Source organism: Myotis nattereri (genome assembly GCF_964212035.1).
Source record: "Myotis nattereri genome assembly, chromosome: 3".
NCBI lineage: Eukaryota > Metazoa > Chordata > Mammalia > Chiroptera > Vespertilionidae > Myotis > Myotis nattereri.
In genome coordinates, this window is record NC_138077.1 from 42822395 (window position 1) to 42840129 (window position 17735).

At 41.4% G+C, this 17735-nt stretch overlaps 1 pseudogene across 1 annotated transcript; it reads left to right on the top strand.

The window, feature by feature from the left end:
- Positions 1-16804: 16804 nt before the first annotated feature.
- LOC308517267 (protein S100-A16-like) lies at positions 16805-17137 on the top strand (annotated as a pseudogene). The gene has a single exon. The product of its transcript is annotated as a protein S100-A16-like (transcript).
- The last annotated feature ends 598 nt before the right edge of the window (positions 17138-17735 follow it).

Sequence of the window (17735 nt, forward strand, 5' to 3'; positions counted from 1 at the left end):
TGCAGTGAAATACTGCATTGTCATTGAACAAGTTTATCGCAAGGTTTGTTACTTGCTTGTCATAGTGATATTTCTCAATCCATATTCACAGTACAATTCCCTGAGACATTAACAACATCAGGTTTAGCGGTAAAGTGACTCACACTCGTGCATTCTCTCCTTTGTTTGTCACCTGAGAGATGCATGACTCATTATGCAGGTATCAGCAGGAAAAGGTTGTTGGGTCCAGAACTGAAGTTTTGTTCAACAACTGAGACATTTTTCAATGAACAACTTGGTCGAGAACTGAATTGTTCCAGATGGGAGACATTTGAGAACCGAGGTTTGACTGCACAGGTCTTTTACCTCCTTGGTTAAGTTTATTCCTAGGTATTTTATTCTTTTTGATGTCACTGTAAATGTGTTTGTTTTCATAATTTCTTTTTCTGATAGATCATTATTAGTGTATAAAAATGCAACAGATATCTGAATATTGATTTTGTATCCTGTAATTTGACTGCATTTATTTATTTGTCCTAATAGTTTTTGGTAGAGTCTTTAGGGTTTTTTACATATAGTACAGTGATGGCGAACCTTTTGAGCTCGGCGTGTCAGCATTTTGAAAAACCCTAACTTAACTCTGGTGTCATGTCACCTATAGAAATTTTTTGATATTTGCAACCATAGCAAAACAAAGACTTATATTTTTGATATTTATTTTACATATTTAAATGCCATTTAACAAAGAAAAATCAACCAAAAAAATGAGTTCACGTGTCACCTCTGACACATGTGTCATAGGTTCACCATCACTGATATAGTATGTCATCTTGTCTGATTGCTATGCAATTTGAATGCCTTTTATGATTATTTTTTCTTGTCCAATCGCTATGACTAGGACTTCCAACACTACGATAAACAAAAGTGTTGGCAGTGGGCATCCTTGTCTTGCTCTTAATCTTAGAGGGAAAGCTTTCAGCCTCTCACCGTTGAGTCTGATGTTAGCTATGGGTGTATCAAATATAACCTTTATTATATTGAGGTATAATATTAAAAAAACCTGCCACTTTGTTGACAGTTTTTATCATAAATGAGTGTTGAATTCTGTCAAATGCTTTTTCTGCATCTGTTGAGATTATCATATGATTTTTATCCTTGGCTTTGTTAATGTGGTGTATCACATTGACTGATTTGTGGCTATTGAATCATCCTTGCATCCCTGGAATAAATTCCATTTGGTCATGGTGTATGATCATTTTAATGTATTGTTGAAATTGATATGCTAATGTTTTGTTGAGAATTTTTGCATCTATGTTCATCAAGAATATTGGCCTATACTTTTTTTGTGGGGTTTGGTATCAGGTAATGCTAGCGTTGTAGAATGAATTTGGAAGCGTTTCTTTCTCTTAAATTTTTGAATAGTCTGAGAAGGATCGGTATCAATTCTTCCTTAAATGTTTGGTAGAATTTACCTGTGAAGCCACCTGATTCTGCACTTTTGTTTGTTGGGAGTTTTTAATTTTATTATTACTGATTCAATTTCATTACTACTATTAAGTCTGTTCAGATTTTCTATTTCTTCTGGTTCAGTTTTGAAGGTTGTTCATTTCTAGGAATGTATCTATTTATTCTTGGTTGTCCAATTTATTGGAATATAATTGTTCATAGTATTCTTTTATGATCCTTTATATTTCTGTGGTGTCAGTTGCAATCCCTCCTCTTTCATTTCTGATTTTATTTATTTGGGCTCTCTCTCTTTTATCTTGATGAGTCTGGCTAAAGGTTTATCAATTTTGTTTATTATTTTAAAGAACCAGTTGTTAGTTTCATTGATCTTTTCTATTGGGGTTTTTTTTTTTTTTGGTCTCTATTTTATTTATTTCTACCCTGATTATTATTTCCTTCCTCCTACTAACTTTGGGTTTTGTTTATTCTTCTTTTTCTACTTCCTTTTGGTGTAAAGTAGATTGTTTATTTGGGATTTTTCTTGTTTCTTGAGGCCCGTATTGCTGAGAACTTCCTCGGTAGAACTGCTTTTGCTGCATCCCATACATTTTGGAGAGCTGTGTTTTCATTTTAATTTGTCTCAAGATAGTTTTTGGTTTCCTCTTTGCCCGATTGGTTGTTTAGTAGTATGTTGCTTCGTCTCCACATGTTTGTGTTTTTCCCAGTTTTCTTCTTATGATTGATTTCTAGTTTCATACAGTGTGGTTGAAAAAGATACTTGATATGATTTAAGTCTTCCTGAATTTACTGAGACTTGTTTTGTGGCCTAACATGTGGTCCACCCTGGAGAATGTGCCATGTGTACTTGACAAGAATATGTATTCTACAGCTTTTGAAAATATTCGGTAAATAGCTATTAATTTCATGTGGTCTAATGCATTAAGGCCAATATTTCCTCATTAATTTTTTTGTTTGGATGATCTATTCATTGGTATAAGTGGGGTATTAAATGGACCTAATGTGTCAACTTCTCCCTTTATATCTGTTAACATTTGCTTAATATATTTATGTGCTCAATTTTTTTTTTAAATACATTTTAATGATTTTTTACAGAGAGGAAGGGAGGGGGATAGAGAGCCAGAAACATCGATGAGAGAGAAACATTGATCAGCTGCCTCCTGCACGCTCCCTACTGGGGATGTGCCCGCAACCAAGGTACATGCCCTTGACCAGAATCGAACCTGGGACCTTTCAGTCCGCAGGCCGACGCTCTATCCACTGAGCCAAACCGGTCCTGGCAATGTGCTCATTTTTATGAATGTTATATCCTCTTCTTGGATTGACCCTTTTATTATGATGTAATGACTTTCTGTGTCTCTTTTTACAGTCTTTGTTTTAAAGTCTATTTTTTCTGCCTGGCCATGGTGTGGCTCACTGATTGAGCATTGACCCATGAAACAAGAGGTCACTGGTTCTATTCCTGGTCAGGGTACATGCAAAGGTATTCCTGTAGGGGGTGTGCAGGAGGCAGCTGATCAATGTTTCTCTCTCACTGATGTTTCTATCTCTTTCTCCTTCTCCCTTCCTCTCTCTCTTTAAAAAAAATCAATAAAAACATAATTTTAAAGTCAATTTTGCCTGATATGAGTATTGCTACCCAGCTTTCTTTTATTGTTTTGTTTCTATTTGCATGAAATATCTTTTCCCATCTCTTCACTTCCAGTCTATGTGTGTCTTTTGATGTAAAGTGAGTCTCTTGAGGTCAACATATAGATGTCTATTTTAAAAATCCACTCTGGCTCTAGCTGGTATGGTTCAGTGAATAGAGCATCGGCCTGCAGACTGAAGGGTCCCAGGTTCAATTCCGGTCAAAGGCACATGCCTGGGTTGTGGGCTCGATCCCCAGTAGGGGGTGTGCAGGAGGAAGCTGACTGATGATTCCCTCTCATCATTGATGTTTCTCTCCCTCCCTTTCCCTTCCTCTCTGAAATCAATAAAAATATATATTTAAAAAAGCCACTCAGCTACCCATGTCTTTTGATTAGAGCATTTAGTCCATTTACATTTAAAGTAGTTATTGATAGGCATGTATGCATTGCCATTTTGTGAATGTTTTCTGATTGCTTTTGTAGTTCTCTGCTTCTTTCTTCTTCTCTTGGTCTCTTTTCTTGTAATTTTCTGTTTTTCTTTAGTGTTATGTTTATGTTCTTTTCTCTTTACTTTTTTAAAAAATATATTTTATTGATTTTTTTACAGAGAGGAAGGGAGAGGGGTAGAGAGTTAGAAACATCCATGAGAGAGAAACATCAATCAGCTGCCTCCTGCACACTCCCTACTGGGTACGTGCCTGCAACCAAGGTACATGCCCTTGACTGGAATCGAACCTGGGACCCTTGAGTCCACAGGCTGATGCTCTATCCACTGAGCCAAACCGGTTAGGGCCCTCTCTTTACTTTCTGTGTATCTTTTGTAGATTTTTAGTTTGTGGTTACCATGAGGTTTATGTATATTGACCTCCATATATAGCTGTCTATTTTAAGTTAATAGGCATTTAAGTTTGAATGTATATTTAAAATGCTCTATTTTTACTCCCTCTCCACAACTCTGTTTTGATGTAATATTTTATTATTATTTTTTTAAATTTTTATTGTTAAAAGTATTACATATGTCCCCCTTTTTCCCTCACTGACCTCTTCTCGCCCACCCCAGTTCCCCACCCCAGGCCTTCACCACCCTATGGGTTATGCATATATGTATACAAGTTTTTGGGTCGATCTCTTCCCACCCACCCACCCTCACCTTCCCTCTGAGATTCCACAGTCTGTTCCATGCTTCTATGTCTCTGGTTGATATAATATTTTAGATCTTTTTGTTTTGTGTATCTCCTAACTACTTATTGTATTTATGTTTGATTTTGCTGCTTTTATCTTTTAACTTTTCTATTAGCTTTTTCAGTGACTTATCCATTGCCTTTATTATATTTTTGCCTTTAACAGAGGAGGTGTTTTTCTTTCATATATTTTTAAATTTCTGGCTATGGCCTGTTTTTTCCACTTAAAGAAGACCCTTCAACATTAAAAAAATTTTTTGGGGAAAATTTAATTTTATTTATTATTATTTTTTAATTTAAATTCTTATGGTTGAAAGTATTACATATGTCTCCATTTCCCTCCATCACATTCCCCCCAGCACATACCCTCACCCCCCCAGCCCTACTGTCTGTGTCCATTGGTTATGCTTATATGCATGCATGCAAGTCCTTTGGTTGATCTTTCCTTCCCTCCCCCCTACCCCCTTCCCTCTGAGGTTTGACAGTCTGTTCCATGCTTCTATGTCTCTGGTTGATGTAATATTTTAGATCTTTTTATTTTGTGTATCCCCTACTTATTGTATTTATGTTTGCTTCTGCTGCTTTTATCTTTTAACCTTTATATTATCTTTTTCAGTGGCTTATCCACTGCCTTTACTATATTTTTGCCTTTAACATATGAAGTTTTTTCTTTGGTGTATTTTTAAATTTCTGGCTATGGCCTTTTTTTTTTCCACTTAAAGAAGACCTTCAACTTTTCTTGTAATGCCAGGTTAGTAGTGATGAACTCCTTCAGTTTTTGCTTGTCTGGGAAATTATTTCTCCAATTCTGAATAATAACCTTGCCAGACAGAGTACTTTAGATTGTATGTTCCTTTCTTTCAGCACTTTAAATATACCCTGTCACTCTCTTCTGGCCAGTAAAGTTTCTGCTGAGAAATCAGCTGTTAGCTTTATGATGGTTACCTTGTATGTGACAAGGTGTTTTTCTCTTACTGCCTTCAAGATTCTCTTTTTATCTTTAACACTTGTTATTTGAATTACAATATGTCTTGCTGTGGTTTTCTTTGGGTTGATCTTTTGGAACTTTCTTTGCTTCCTTGACCTGGATGTTTCTTTTTCTTCCACAGGTTAGGAAAGGTTTCAGCTATTATTTCTTCAAATACATTTTTTGTACCTTTCTCTCTGTCTTCTTTTTCTGGGATTCACATAATGCAAATGTTAATGCACTTGATGTTGTCCCAGAGGTTCCTTAAAGTATTCTCATTTTTTTTTTTAAAAAAATACATTTTATTGATTTTTTACAGAGAGAAAGGGAGAGGAATAGAGAGTTAGAAACATCGATGAGAGAGAAGCATCGATCAGCTGCCTTCTGCACACTCCCTACTGGGGATGTGCCCACAACCAAGGTACATGCCCTTGACCGGAATCGAACCTGGGACCCTTCAGTCCCCAGGCTGACGCTCTATCCAGTGAGCCAAACCAGCTAGGGCTCCTCATTTATTTTTAAGTTCTTTTTTTTTTCTTTTTGCTATTCTGATTAGGTGATTCAAACTTTTCCGTCTTCCAGGCTCCTAATCTGTTCTTTTGTATTATTTAACCTGCAGTTAATTTCTTCTAGTGTATTTTTAAAATTTTATTTTTGAGGCTATTAGAGATGTTCCCCACTCATCCCAGCTCCCTCACTGCACATTGTTTGTGTCCATGGGTTATACTTATATTCATATAAATTCTTTAGTTAATCTCTCCCTCCTTCTCCCCCTCTGCCCCTCCCTCCCCGCCCCTGCTCCCCACCACCTTCCCCTGAGATCTGTCAGTCTATTACATGTTTCCATGTCTCTGGACCTATTTGTTCATCAGTTTATTTTGTTTATTAGATTCCACACATAAGTGAGATTATGTGATGCAGTCTCTCTCTGACTGGTTTATTTCACTTAGCATAATAATCTCCAGGTCCATCTATGCTGTTTCAAAAGGTAAGAGATCCTTTGCCTGGGCTGACAAGCAGCCCATGAACAATGGATGAACAGATTACTCTGACACAATTTCACTGTGGGGGAGAGAGCTAAGGGGCTTACCTGGCTCAAGGGTCCAAGCAGCCTTGATTGCCTGCCTTGTAGGGCTTTAATTGGAATTTTTATCTTTAGATACAATCAGTAGGGTGAGTAATCTTGGGAGGACACATGTATTTACATTGTCCTCTAGGCAAAGGCATCCAGGGATTAAGCATAAAGATTTTAGTAAACACCCGGGGGTCTGCATGTGCACAGACTTGTTTGGAAAGGTCAAGGAATAATTAGGGGCGCTGCCTTTGACACTCCCCTAAGTCTCCCCTAAGTCAGAATTCTGATAAACAGGACAGGCGGCCTTCCATACACTTTCCTTTTCTTGGAATATCCTCCTTACAATTTTCCAACCAAGTCTCTTGTGCTCCCCAACAATTTTTTTTTTTTAGCTGCATAGTATTCCATTGTGTAAATGTACCACAGCTTTTATTTTTATTTTTTTATCCACTTATCAACTGATGGGCACTTGGGCTGTTTCCAGACCTTATCTGGTATAAATAATACTGCTATAAACATACGGGTGCATATATTCTTTCTGAATGGTGTTTCAAGATTCTTAGGATATATTCCCAGAAGTGGGATTGCTGAGTCAAATGGCAGTTCCATTCTTAATTTTTTGAGGAATATCCATACTATTTTTCATAGTGACTGCACCAATCTGCATTCCCACCAGCAGTGTACTAGGGTTCCCTGTTCCCCACATCCTCACCAGCACCTGTCATTTGTTGATTTGTTGATGGTAGCATTCTGGCAGGTGTGAGGTGATACCTCACTGTAGTTTTAATTTGCATCTCTCTGATGATTAGTGACATTGAGCATTTTTTCATATGTCTATTGGGCACCTGTATATCCTCTTTGGAGAAGTGTCTATTCAAGTTTTTTGACCATTTTTAAATTGGATTGTTTGTCTTCCTTTTCTTGAGTTGTATGAGTTCTTTATATATTTTGGAAATTAACTCATAAGAAGTATCACTGGCAAATACGTTCTCCCATACAGTGGGTTCCCTTTTCATTTTGTGGATGGTTTCTATTGCTGTGCAGAAACTTTTTAGTTTTATGTAGTCCCCTTTGTTTAATTTTTCCTGTGTTTCTCTTGCCCTAGGAGATGTATTGGCAAATATTCTGCTATGTGAGATGTCTGGGATTTGACTGCTATGTTTTCTTCTAGGATTTTTATGGTTTTACGACTTACATTTAAGTCTTTTATCAATTTTGAGTTTCTTCTTGTGTATGGTTTAAGTTGGTGGTCTAGTTTCATTTTTTGCATGTATCTGTCCAATTTTCCCAACAGCATTTATTGAAGAGACTGTCTTTACTCCATTGTATACTCTTGCCTCCTTTGTCAAATATTAATTGATCATATAGGCATATGTTGATTTCTGGGGTCTCTGTTCTATTCCATTAATCTATAAGCTTCTAGTATATTTTTCATTTCAGTTATTGTATTCTTCAGCTTTGATTGGTTCTTTATTATATTTTCTAACTCTTTGTTGAAGTTCTCACTGAATTCCTCTATTGTTCCCCCAAGTTTGGCAAGCTCACTTATTCCTCTGAGGACTTGGGTTATGTTTAGGTCTTCTCTGATCATACTGTGCCTGTGAACATTCTTTTTTAATGTCTGCTCTACTTCTTTCATGGTGTTGGCCTTCCTCAAAAGTTTGCTGATTGCTGACAGTGTTCATTGTTGTAGCTGAGAGATTTGCCTCATTAGACTCTCTAGTAGCATCCTATGAATGCTACTTAGAATATCAGGCAAATTATTTATTTCCATTTCATTAGTTTTTTTTCTGATTTATTTATTTACTAATTATTGTTACTTCATTTGGAAAATATCCCTCTGTCTTCTCATTTTATTTGACTTTTTGTGTTTGTTTTCATCAATTAGTTGTAACAGCTATCTCTCTTTTTTTTTAAAAAAAATATATATTTTTATTGGTTTCAGAGAGGAAGGGAAAGGGAGAGAAAGAAACATCAACGGTGAGAGAGAATCATTGATCAGCTACCTCCTGCACTCCCCACACTGGGGATCGAGCCAGCAATCCAGGCATGAGCCCCGACTGGGAATCGAACCGTGACTTCCTGATTCATAGGTCCATTTCAACCACTGAGCCACCCCAGCCAGGCTATCTATCTCTCTTGATCTTGAAGAAGTGGTCTTATGTAGAAATGACCTCTGTGTAGACTGTGTGTATTGGGTGTTTTTGGCAGGCTGGCTGGAACCAAAGCTGGCAAGTGTGGCACATGGGACACCCAGGAGGCCAGCCAGCCAGGGCTACAGTAAGTGTTGGCTAAGATGCCCTGGGGACTGGCTGGCTGGGGCTTCAACAGGCACTGCCTGGAGCAGCTCAGGAGTGCTGTAGAGGTGGCTAGAGTGCTTGCCTGAGTTCTTGCCCATGCTATCTAGGTGGAGGGGGAATGTGAACAATGATACCAGCATCTCCAATTGCTGCAGATCCTAAAAACTTTCTACAGTTCCCCACCTGCTTGGCAGGCGCTTTTGGATTAGTAAATGGGTTGTTTTCGCATACAGTTTAGGTGTCCTTTAAATAAATATTTTATCTCTGTGCCCCAGAGCAGGCAAGTCTGCCCTTGCAGACCCCTCAGTGTTATCCCTCCCTACTGCAGGTCACCCATTGAGGTAGCATTTCCTCAGTTACCACCTCTCTATCTCTCCTATCCTTCCGTACGTGGGCCTTCTCTCATTTGTTGAGTAGAAGCTGTTCACTCAGCCATTAGTTGTTCTTTAGAGGAATTGCTCTGTATATAGATGTATATTTGGAGTGTCCATGGGAGCAGGTAATTTTGGGGGTCTTCCTAGGCTGCCATCTTGGACCCACTTTCCACATTTCTTAAAAACATTAATTCATATTTTCCTTTTCTTGTGTTACATTTCAGAAGAATCCCCCAGTTCAGTTTTGCAGCTCAATAAATCTTATAAACTGTAATTTTTTGTTATAGCTCATCTGCTTAATTTCTTATTTTCATGAGTTCTCATTGACCCTTTTCATCACAGACTGCCTATTCTTGGATGCCAGACTCTCACTTATTCCTCTGAGGACTTGGGTTATGTTTAGGTCTTCTCTGATCACACTTTGCCTCTGTACATTATTTTTTAATGTCTGATCTACTTCTTTTTTTTTTAAAATATATTTTATTGACTTTTTACAGAGAGGAAGGGAGAGAGATAGAGAGTTAGAAACATCGATGAGAGAGAAACATCGATCAGCTGCCTCCTGCACATCTCCTACTGGGGATGTGCCCGCAACCCAGGCACATGCCCTTGACCGGAGTCGAACCTGGGACCCTTCAGTCCGCAGGCTGACGCTCTATCCACTGAGCCAAACCGGTTTCGGCTGATCTACTTCTTTCATGGTGTTGGCCTTCCTCAAAAGTTTGCTGATTTCTGACAGTGTTCATTGTTGTAGCTGAGAGATTTGCCTCATTAGACTCTCTAGCATCTGTTCGTGCTACTTGCTTGGAGGAGTGGAATGGGAGTGAGAGTGGGGCAGGGGAAGGGTGGGCAGTTGGAAGTAGGGTAGGGCAGGGGCTGGTCTTGTGGGTGTGGGAGCTCCAGTTTCTAGTATGCATGGTATTCTGCCTTGTCTGAAGCAAGCACTGAGCCAAGCCCACATCTACTGTGTTGCCTGGCGGGACTGTCCCAGGTATCTCTCACTGGCTGGGTGTTTGTGTTTATGTGACAGGGCTGATTTATAGAGACCAAATGCTGCTCCTTTTGGTGGTTCTCCTTTGAATTTCCTTGGTCCTGTCCAGCTCTCAGGCACTCCTTCTTCTGGGCATGGGGCTCTCCCACTGGACTGTTTTCTTTCTCTAGTCCAGTCCCATCATTATTTCATTGGCATTCCATCTCTAGGAATTCTCCAAGTTTCTGATCTATCAAGGGGACCCCTTCATAATTTTGAAGTGCAGATTTAAAAAAATCTTTTATTTGTTAGAAATGTATCTTTTTTAAAAAAGAGTGTTCTTTTTAAAAATATGTTCTTATTGATTTTTTTTTAAGAATGAGAAGAAGAAGAAGAGAGAGAGAGAGAGAGAGAGAGAGAGAGAGAGAGAGAGAGAGAGAGAGACATGGATGTGAGAGAGAAACATTGATCAGTTGCTTCCTGCATGGTCCCTGACCAGGGATGGAACCCACAACCTGGGTATGTGCCCTGACTGGGAATCAAACCTCCACTTTTTGGTGCATGGGACAATGCTCAACCAACTGAGCCATACAGGCCACCATCTGTGAATCTCAAGCTTGAAGCGAGAGGTTAGGGCAGCCGTGGGCAAACTACGGCCCGCGGGCCGGATCCGGCCCGTTTGAAATCAATAAAACTAAAAAAAAAAAAAGACCGTACCCTTTTATGTAATGATGTTTACTTTGAATTTATATTCGTTCACACAAACACTCCATCCATGCTTTTGTTCCGGCCCTCCGGTCCAGTTTAAGAACCCATTGTGGGCCTCGAGTCAAAAAGTTTGCCCACCCCTGGGTTAGGGGTTAACCACGTAGATTTAGGAGTCATAAGACTAAAAGAAAACTCGAAGAATGGGAGGATAAAAGATATGCAGAGAGAACTTGTGCACAGAGAGAACAGCCAGCTAAGGATAGAATTAGGAAATTGCCTACACTTAAGAGGCTGGGAGAAAATGAGGGGCCAGTGGGAAAGAGTGGCTAGAGAGGTAGCAGCCTTGGAGAGGGCAGCGGAGAGAAGAAGGATAGAGAGTGTGAGAGGTGGTAGGACCAGCCCTAAAACAAGGCCATGAAAACAACACTGAGGCTGCTGCCGGCTTTTGGGAGCGGCCTCACTGGAGGGAAGGGGCCAAAGCCAAACGGAGATGAGTTCAGGGCCGGGTGCTGAGAAGGAAGCTGAGGCAGATGGGGAGCACCTTTCCATCACAGCCGTGGAAGAAGTGAAGCTTGCAGAAGGCAAAACACCACCAGGAGGGGATTCTGCTAGACTCTGGGGAGAAAATCCCCTCCATTGACTGGAGGCTTCCTGATACCTACATGCAAGGAATTTTCTCCTTTTATGGGAAGCAGATGGAATTAACAGACTTGATTATTGTTTCTATTTATAATGTATACAGCAAGAGGTATATTGTAAATACTTGTAATTCCCTGTTATAAATCCATCTTTGTTTTAAAGCCACCTTTGTTTGCTTTTTAGTTTTCTCTTTATGACTGAGGGACATTTTCCCACTTTGTCATTGAATAATTCAAGAAATGTACAATTAGCCCTAACTGGTTTGGCTCAGTGGATAGAGCATCAGTCTATGGACTAAAGGGTCCCATGTTCAATTCCGCTCAAGAGCACATACCTCAGCTGCAGGCTTGATCCCTGGCCCTGGTTGGGGTGCATGTGGGAGGCAACCAACCGATGTATCTCTTTCACATCGATCTTTCTCTTTCTCTATCTCTCCCTCTCCTTTCCACTCTAAACATCAATGAAAAAATATCCTCAGGTGAGGATTAACACACACAAAAATAAAAAAAAATAAAAAAATAAATGTACAATGAGGTGTCATGATTTTTGTTCTTGGGAAAGTAATAAAACATGTAGTAACAGCTTCTGCCCTTGGAATAAGTATATGGCTGCTGCTCAGAGGCCATGCTCTCCAGAAAAGACTCCTCTCTGTTTATTCTGTTGCCAGGAGAGCCACCTCAGCTCTGAGAGCCACCACTGCCTAGACTGGCACAGAAATTGGACCTTTGACATAAGGCCAAATCAGTGGGATTAATATCTGGGTACTGCTTGGCACCATAAGAGGAAATACAGGGTGTATTAACTTTGCAATTGGATTCTGATTAGTTGTGTCCTGATATTTTCATCTCATTGCTATGGAAGAATGACATAACTGCCCAGTCCAGAGAGGAGAGTCCTGCCTAATTTAGGAAGATTATGAAATTAAAGGAGAGTCAGACAAGGCAGGAAAAGGGGAAATAAAGCAAGGCCCTAAATACAGGGTCCCAAGAGAAAAAGGGGGAGAGGTACAGTGGGCATTTGCTTTTTTTTCTAAACAGCTTTATTGAGATATTTATTTATACCTTTATTAGAAGGTATAATTGATATTCAATAAACTTTGTAGTTAAAGTGTAGAATTTGATAAGTTTTGGCACCATCAATACCATCAACATTATCAAGATAACGAATGTATCCATTAGCCCCAAAAGTTTCCTTGTGTCCCTCTGTAAGTCTTCCCTCCCTTACTCTCTGTGCCTAGACAATCATGGGTCTGCTTTCCAGAACTACAGAGAAGCTTGGATTTTCTAAAATTTTATATACATGAAATCATACAATATATACTCTTTTCCTATCTGACTTATTTAATTAACATTATTATTTTGAATTTTAGTCATGCTGTTGTATGTGTTAATAGTTCATGTCTTTTCATTGCAGAATAGTACTCTATCTTATGGGTATACCACAATTTGTTTATCTTTTCATCTCTCTTTTTTTTAAAAATATATTTTATTGATTTTTTACAGAGAGGAAGGGAGAGAGATAGAGAGTTAGAAACATCGATGAGAGAGAAACATCGATCAGCTGCCTCCTGCACATCTCCTACTGGGGATGTGCCCGCAACCCAGGTACATGCCCTTGACCAGAATCGAACCTGGGACCTTTCAGTCCGCAAGCCGATGGTCTATCCACTGAGTCAAACCGGTTTTGGCTATCTTTTCATCTCTTGAAAGGCATTTGGTTATTTCCAGCTTTTAGCTATCTATATAAAAGCCTAAGTGGCCCTCGCGCCCTCACGTCATCACAAGATGGCTGTCATAAGACGGCAACCCCCACATTGTCACAAGATGGCCGTCCTACGTCATCACAAGATGGCCACCCCATGTCATCACAAGATGGCTGCCACAAGATGGCCACCATAAGATGGCTGTTACAAGATGGCTGGCAGGGGAGGGCAGTGGGGGGCAATCAGGCTGGTAGGGGAGCAGTTAGGCATCAATCAGGCCAGCAGGGGAGCGGTTAGGTGGCGATCAGGCAGGCAGACAGACGAATGTTTAGGAGCCAGCAGTCCCTGATTGTGAGTGGGATGTCCGACTACATGCCCCCCACTGGGCATCGAGCCCGCAACCTGGGCATGTGCTCCGACTGGGAATCGAACTATGGCCTCCTGTTTCATAGGTTGACGCTCAACCTCTGGGCCATGCTGACCGGGCAAAGAGCAACATCTTAAAAGAAATATGTTTTTATCGATTTTAGAGAGCGAGGAAGAAAAAAACATTGGGGATTGAACCTGAAATCTGGGCATATACCCTGACTGGAAATTGAACTGGAGACCTTTCAGTGCATAAGGTGACAACTCAACCAATTGAACAATATCTGCCAGGGCATGAAGGGGAAGATGTTCCTTATAAAGCTCTCTGGTGACCCGACTGGTAGGACTGGGTGTGGGTATGAGTGGTCATAGATCCAGAATGATGCTCTCCTATAGAGAAGCAAGAAGGAGAAAGCCAGTTAGGGCAGAGATGCTGCAGGAGAGGGAGGGGACAGCTGCCGCCTATAACTTCTGCCGTTCTGCCTTCGAGAGGATGGTGTGGGCCTTTGGGGCTTCCTAAGACCATGGCATCTCTCTCTAGGGGCATTAGGGGGTGTCTGGCATTATCTCCATCTCCGGGAAAGGGGTGCTGTCAACTCTGTCTCCAGGGACAGAGAGTTCTGCTGCTGATGTCTCCTCTCTCAATACAGTGGATAGAGAGCCCAGGGTCATCCCAGACAGGCAACACCCAGGCAGCCAGCCCAGGGAGCAGGGCACCTGGGTTTCTCTGAAGGCCTTTCCCACATAGAAGAGAAATCATGGCTTCTGGTACTTTCTCTCAAAACCCTGACCCTCATGGGGCAATGTTTATGAGGGAGAGTTAAGAGAAGAAAAAGCAAGATTCAATGTATAAATACTATATGAGTTTAGCAAGATTATCCTATTGTGGTACTATTGTGGGAGATTTGTCTTCTCGCTACTTCTCCATATGTTCCAGGTTTTCTGCAAAATGATGTTTTTAAATGAAATATGTTTATTTAAGTACAGTTGACATACAATACTGTGTACAGTTTCAGATGTACATTTATATACCTGACGATGTGATTTCACAAGTCTAGTAACCAACTGTCACAGTACATGGTTATCACAATAGTGCTGACTATTCCCCTTCATCTTTTTCACCCCTCCCCCTTCCATCCCCTCCCCTCTAGCAACCATCAGTTTGATTTGTTCCTATGGGTCTGTTTTTGTTTTTGTTTTTTTGATTCTACATACAAGTGAAATCATATGGTATTTGTCATATCCATTGATAGATGGATAAAGAAGATATGATATATATATATTTAAAATGAACTATTACTCAGCAATAAAAAAGAATGAAATCTTGCCGTTTGTGACAACATGGATGGACCTAGAAGGTATTATGCTAAGTGAAATAAGTCAGACAGAGAAAGTATGTTTATTTTTTACAAGTTTCATGTGAAAAGTTGCAACTGATAATAAAAATGTTGATGGATAGTTAAAAGAACAGAAGGAAAAAAAATTCCCAAAATTCACTATGCTTATTTCTGGGCAAAATTACCCCTCCCATTAGTCTCCCGCTCCCCTTGCCGGGTTATTCTTCCTCATGCTATTTGTGATGACCAGGAATATTTTATGCTAATTGAATTGTCTCTTCTCTGCTTCACCATCAGCATGTAAATAGCACAAGAACAAAGGCTCTGCCAGTTCGGTTACTCTCTGCAGCCCAGAGCAGGCCAGGCTGAGAAGGACTGAGCTCAGTCAGTGTTAATGAAGGAATGGTCAACTTATGAGCAATATTAACTTTCTTCTTCATACGTTTCTGAGTTTTCAGCCGTTTTCCAATGAATTTTATTACTTTTGTGATCATAAAAATGAATAAATATTATTTTTCCCCCCCATGGAAATGGCACAATGAAATGACATCTCAATTATAATATTTAAGAGTGAACTTCTTCTATAATGAAGTTGACATTCTTTTAAGTCTCAAAGATACATGAGAAATCCACTGGTATGAGTCATATGTCTGTGTGGCCAGATCCCTGCTGAGCTGGGTGAGAGCACACATGTGTGGAGAAAACCACAAGCTGTTCACAGGGCCATCAGAGGTAGAGTACACAGGACTGACCTGTGTGAATCCACCTCCCAGAAGGCTAGCTGGAAGCCTGTGCTCTCTGTGTCTCTCCCGCATCTGTTCACCTTCTTGTCTTTGGTCAGTAGGTATAGAGATGTGCTCACCAACAGGGTTCTGGAAAGTCTGCCTGAATTAGATCTCAGAGCTGGGCCTATCCCCTGGGAAGATAAGCTGGGGCTGGTCTGGTTCCAGCTGTTGAAGAATGAGGAATCATTTGTCTTCCAACATCTGGAGTCTGCCATCCTAAGATGAGCCTGCCAGACCCTTCCCATTTCCCGTTCCCTCTCTTGCTCACCTTTTCTAGCTTAACCACTTGCCCGTCAGCCCCCCGAGGGCCTGTTTTCTATGCTCAGGAACACAGCTTCTTTAGGTGATGTTCAGTGAGATCTTCAAACTACAGTTCAACTTGTCTGCCCTATTGGAAAACCTCTCGATGCTTCTTGAAGCTTTCCAATCCCGGATAACAGCATTTCTGATCACATCATCCATTGTGGGATTGCAGCAGCTTCACTAGTGGGGATCATAAAAATGGGGTCAATTTGGGGATCCTTTCTCCATATCTATGACAGGCCTCACCTGCCTTCTCTCTGCCTCTCCACACTTTCAAATGTTGTGCGGATTCATCTCATAGAACGAGTTCGTGCCTGTAGAAGGGGTGGCTTCCCAATTGTACCAAGGGATGCATATTTCTATAGGGGTGCTCTAGCTGGACTTCATCTGTGTAATGTGTCAGCTAACATCCTAGTTTTGTGTGCACCTTCCCTCCTCATTCTGGAAGAAGCTTGAAGGCTTCCTGAAAGTTTCTATGAACTCCAGGAGGCTGACCATTTCAGGTTCCCTCTCAGCTGCAAGTCTCTTGCTCTTCAACATCGCTGAGATCAGTTGCATCCCACATTTCATGGTGACTCTTTGTCTTCTTCCCCCACCAACCAGATACAGGCCTTTTCTTTGTTTCCCCCAGAATATCAGTCTCAGCAAGACAGAGGATTTTAGTGTTAGTCATTAGCTATCCCTGCTCGCTACGAGTTTTAAGAACTAAAACATTAGCAGCAACCTGCATCTACCTCTGTGCTCCCACCATATTCCATGCTTCTGCAGCTGCCTGGTTGCTGGAAATGGCACTTGGATTTCTTCCCTCCCCAGGCTTGGGTCTTTGCTAGGAGCCTTGGTCCCCCTGTCCCTGCAGGTGAAAGTAGACAGAACCGACCGGGCTTAAATTATTTTTTTTTAATTTTTGATCATTTTTCATTGTTTTTCAATTACAGTTGACAGAGGGCCCAGGGTGTATGTGGGGGAGGAGGTTTGGCCTGTGGGGTCTTTTCTCATCTGTGATTCTCATGGTGCCCAGGCCCCTCAAGGAGTGAGGCAGTGAGATGGCGGACGGCTGCACAGAGCAGGAGAAGGCGGTTGCGGTTCTGGTGGAAAAACTTCTATAAATATTTGTCTAAATACAGCCTGGGCAAGAATAAGATCAGCAAGAGCAGCTTCCGAAAGATGCTTCAGCAAGAGCTCAACCACATGCTGATGGACACGGGGAATTGAAAGGCTGCTGACAAGCTCATCCGGGCCTTGGACACCAACCACGATGGGTGCATCAGCTTTGACGAGTACTGGACCTTGATAGGAGGCATCACCAGCCCCATCGCCAGCCTCATCCATGAGCAGGAGCAGCAGAGCAGCAGCTAAAGTACTCCCACCGTCCCCTCATGGCACTGCCCCAATGCCCGGCCCCTCATGCTCTTCTCAGCCTCCTGCCCACCCAGGCTCTGCCCTCACTTCTCCCTCCAGACTTTCTGTTCATCATTGCTGAACAGGGGGAGGGGGTGATGTCAGGGCCTCTTTATGAGCATCTCACTCTGGGGGGTGATCAGTTGGGACTACCAACTGCAACTACTGTGGAGGAGCCACTGTGCAGGAGTCCACCCTACAGAGCAGGACTTGCTTTAGTGGAGCTTTGGTGCTCACTGAGTCTGCCCCTTGAGTGGGTCACTTGTGGGGGTCGTAGGGTTGTAATCTGGGTGCACTGACTATGGGGCCTCCAGGGAGGTGCAAGGTTAGCCACCACCTGTGTCATGCCCGGGGGCACCTAGCATGAATTACAAAATGGTGTGCAGATGGCTGCTACTTGCAGTGGGCTTTAAGGTGCCTAGGCGAGGCCAAGCTGAGAACCAAGGCTGCTGCCATGAGTGCCGGGCCTGGGGTCACTTAATAAGAGGTACAAGGTACCACACAGAGGCCAAATACTGCTTGTTTGAGAGACTTTAGGAAAGTCTAAAGCATGAGG